The sequence below is a fragment of the Sorex araneus genome, chromosome 6 (assembly GCF_027595985.1).
Source record: "Sorex araneus isolate mSorAra2 chromosome 6, mSorAra2.pri, whole genome shotgun sequence".
Classification (NCBI taxonomy): domain Eukaryota; kingdom Metazoa; phylum Chordata; class Mammalia; order Eulipotyphla; family Soricidae; genus Sorex; species Sorex araneus.
Window position 1 is genome coordinate 130,544,687 of NC_073307.1, and position 4,455 is coordinate 130,549,141.

Genomic DNA, 4,455 nt, shown 5'->3' on the forward strand with positions numbered 1-4,455 from the left:
CAGAGCTTGGCAAGCTACCTGTGGCATATTTAATATGCCAGAAAAAACAGTAACAACAAGTCTCACAATGGAGATATTACTGGTACCTGCTCGAGCAAATTCATGAGCAACGGGACAACAGTGCTACAGTGCAGTGCTGATGATAGTTGATAAAAATTGATTTTAACTTTTTCACTATTTGATTTCCTGTTAAAACTATTGAATAACTATATAGTACACTTATATTTGAAAATTTCGTATATCTTAAAAGTTTGTTTTTTGGGGGGAGGGTAGATTACAAATTTGCATTAGATTTACTAAATCTCAATTTCTGTGTTACATTACACCCAATGGTGTTTAAGGCTTACTCCTGGCTGTCACCTCAGGGATCACTTCTGGCAGGGACACCATATATGATTCCAGAGATCAAACCCAGGCTGACCACATGCAAAGCAAAAGTCTTACCTGCTGTACACTAGGTCCATCCTTATATCTGGGACATTTCATAGTTTCTCACTGATTCTAAAAATTTTTATTTTATTGGATATCTATGCACATAATTTTCTTTTTCTTTTTTTTTCTTTTTTTTTCTTAAAAATATGGAACGCTTCACGAATTTGCGTGTCATCCTTGCACAGGGGCCATGCTTATGCACATAATTTTAGATTCTTCAATTTTTTCTTTCATTTTGAAATTTTATAAGATTTGCATAGAACTTTCAGGATGATTATAAATAATAATAAAAAATAGTACACATTATTTTCTGGCACTAGATGTCTGTGGCAATCATTATAGTGTATCATTAAATATCCTATTGGGTACTGTTTTTTTGGGGGGGTAAGGGCACTATTTTATGATATATGTTGCAATAATTTTAGCCAGGACCAGGTGACATTAATTTCAAATGTCATTTTGCCATCAATAGAGGAAAAAACTAGGTTTTTTATCACTTAATTGCTTGTGAAATATAAAATTTAATTTTTCTTAAGGTACAATAAATGTTTCTCATTCCCAGTACCTGGTGGATATTGTTGAAGATACATTGGTAATGATATCTCTAAAAGTTGATATTGATTGCTTGGGATTCCTTCTCCAGTAGTATAGTTCAAGACCTATACTACTGCATCTCAAATCTTAGTGATTTATTTTGTGTTTGTTTATCACTAAAAGCTACGTAATATTTTTTAGCTAGACTTTTACTCTTATCTCCTTATTGAAGTTAATACCTCTTGAGAAAGGTGTGTGGCAACCATCTTCCCAAGATGTATGCTTCTTTGCAACATTGATACCCTTCAGATAAAGAGGCTTTCTTTTAAAATGATTCATACTACATGTTTCTACAAACCAAAACTCTTGGATACCCAGTAGTTTATTTTTTCAATCTTTTCTGAACTAATGAGTTCATATAACAATAGGGATCCTTCCTAATTACATCACTGGAATGTTACAGTGAAACTCCTTGTATCCTAAACTATCATGTTGCCATATTAAATCAAAGAGATATCTGGAAGATAGGATATGTGGTTTGAAAAGTTTTAGTGAAATTAAGCTAGCTCAGACTTAGCTAGGTAAATCATAATAATGCTAATAATTGCCAAATGGTAGTAATATTGATTTAGTAGTTAATATTTAAAATTTTTTTTAATTTCATTGAATCACCATGAGATAGTTACAAACTGTCATGTTTGGGTTACAATCACACAATGATCAAACACCCATCCCTCCACCAGTGCACATTCCCCATCATGAATATCTCCAATATACCCCCTTTTCCTACCTTCCCCCAGCCTCCATGGCAACAATATTCCCCATACTCTTTCTCTCCTTTTAGGCATTATGGCTTGCAACACAGACACTGAGAGGACATCATGTTTGGTCCATTATCTACTTTCAGCAAACATCTCCCATTCCCACTGATTCCTCCAGCCATCATTTTCTTAGCGACCCCTTCTCTGTTCCATTTGCTTTCTTCCCTCTGCTCATGAAGCAGTCTTCCAGCTATGGGGCAATCCTCCTAGCCCCTGTATCTACTGTCCTTGGGTGTCAGCCTCATGTGATGTTATTGTATACTCCACAAATGAGTGCAGTCCCTCTATGTCTGTCCCTCTCTTTCTGACTCATTTCACTTAGCATGATACTCTCCATGTCTATCCATTTATAAGCAAATTTCATGACTTCATCTCTATTTTCTACTGTGTGTCTCTTCTTAGGGTCTTTAAACCCCCAATTCTTTCTAACCTACAAATTCTTAGATTTTATTCTTCTCATCTACAGATATTAGTCTTGATTTTTTTTAATGATCATTAAAATCTGCATGAAATTCTGAATTTAAATATAGTTTTCTTAATCCTTGAGGCTACTGCTCCATTATCTTCTAGCATTCAGTTTACTTTTGGACTTTTATAAACAATCTGCTTTTCCCTACTCTCTCCACCCAGTCCATTTAAGGTTTTATAATTTTACTTATTTTTCTTTAATTCTTGAATATCTGAAGTTATGTTTAGTAGTGATGTAGGCAGTTAGACAGGGACGGGCCTCCATGGCAATAGATTTCTTAGGATGTAATAAAACCAGGGCTGGAGCTCAGTAGGTAGGGCGTTTGCCTTGCATGCAGCTGACCTGGGATCGATTCCTAGGTTCCTATCAGAGAGGCCGGAAAGCTATCGAAAGTATCCCGCCCATACAGCAGAGCCTGGCAAGCTACCTGTGGTGTATTCAATATACCAAAAACAGTAACAAGTCTCACAATGGAGACATTATGGTGCCCACTAGAGAAAATCGATAAGCAATGGGATGATAGTGATTCAGTGATAATAAAACCAATAGCCCAAGGCAGCAAATAGCCCATTTTGTGAGCTCAGGCCTGACAATACGTTCATGGTACCAGAAAAGACCCAGAGAAAGCTTCTTCCAAGACAAGCTTCAGCAGGAACAAAAGGCCAGGAAAAGAATTTCAAAAAAGGCCATGGACCACTGCAACTCAACCGCCTTGGTAACCACCCCAGCAACAAACTCTCACCTAGTTAGAAATCCCCATGTGGGGGCAGGTTGGAGAAAAGCCAATCTTGAACAAAGGAAGGTGCATGCATGCTGCCTGTGACATGTGCTCCTTGTACCCACGTTGCCAAGTACATGACACACCCAAAGACATGTGTCGCTTGAATCTCCCCTCTTGAGATGTGTGCTCAGGCTCTCTCCATCTTTGGAGAAGTCCTCATTCTCTCTAAGTGCATTACTCTCTCTTCCCCTGCTCTCCCTCCTTTTCCTTCCTAAACCCTACAAATAAAATCTGTTCTGGCTATTCTTGGGTGTAAGTCTTGCATTCTGTTACTTTATATTCCACAAATTAGTGCAGTCTTTTTATGTCTGTCTCTTCTCTTTCTAACTCATCTCACTTAGCATAATACTCTCCATGTTGATCTACTTATATGTACATTTATTGACTTCATCCTTTCTAACAGCTGCATAGTATTCCATTGTGTAGATGTACCAAAGTATCTTTAACCAGTCATCTGTTCTTGGGCACTCAGGAAGCAGCCTCTTATGCTGGGGGAAAGGGTAAGCTCAGGTAGAGAAAGGACCACCAAGTAAAGGGTGCTTGGAGGGCCTGCTCCAAGCAGGATGGGAGATTCGAGCTGAAAGTAGACTATAGACCGAACATAATGGCCACTCAATACCTCTACTGCAAACCACAATACCCAAAAGGAGAGAGAGAACAAAAGGGAATGCCCTGCCACAGAGGCGGGGTGGGGTGTCCGGGAGGGATACTGGGATCATTGGTGGTGGAGAATGGGCACTGGTGGAGGGATGAGTACTCGATCATTGTATGACTGAAACGTAAGCACAAAAGTTTAGAAGTCTGTAACTGTACCTTACGTTGATTCATGTACAAATAAAAAATATATATTAAAAAAATCTGTTTTTACTTCTTTGATTGCCTACTCCTGAAATTCTTTTCTGTGAAACAGGACAGAGTACCTGGAAACCCTGGGTAAGACTGAGGTCTGACTTTCCTTTCCTGCAAATAGCAAATCCTCGCTCCAGCTGGAGTCCATGGTTCCCCAAGAAATTGGGTGGGTGAGGATCAATTCCCGTGCTGAGCAGAACAAGTGGATGTCAGGTGTGGCTTGATAGTCACCTGAGGAGCTGGTGGGACTCGAGATTAGTGCTCTGCAGTAGATCATGGCAGACTTTATGACTTTATTGATCCTAGCCTTTCTGTCCACTGCCAGAGTGGCAGAGGTGTTTAGAGCTTTTACGGTTAACTATTTGACTATTGCCTAGCTATTGAGCACTATCTCTCAGTCTTCTCTGAGCCCAGGGCCTGGGGCAGAATTTATAGGCTTGGGGAAACTTTAAACTTCCCATTGTCTAAAAGACTCAAGGAATTTGCAGGATTGTTTAACCTTTAGAATGGAGAGAGCTAAAATTGAGCTTCCCACAGCATCAGTCACAGGGAAACTGAGACTTTTTCTT

At 39.1% G+C, this 4,455-nt stretch overlaps 1 pseudogene; it reads right to left on the reverse strand.

Annotated features, from left to right (window-relative positions):
• Positions 1 to 572: 572 nt before the first annotated feature.
• Positions 573 to 701, reverse strand: LOC129406216 (U6 spliceosomal RNA; annotated as a pseudogene).
• Positions 702 to 4,455: the final 3,754 nt, after the last annotated feature.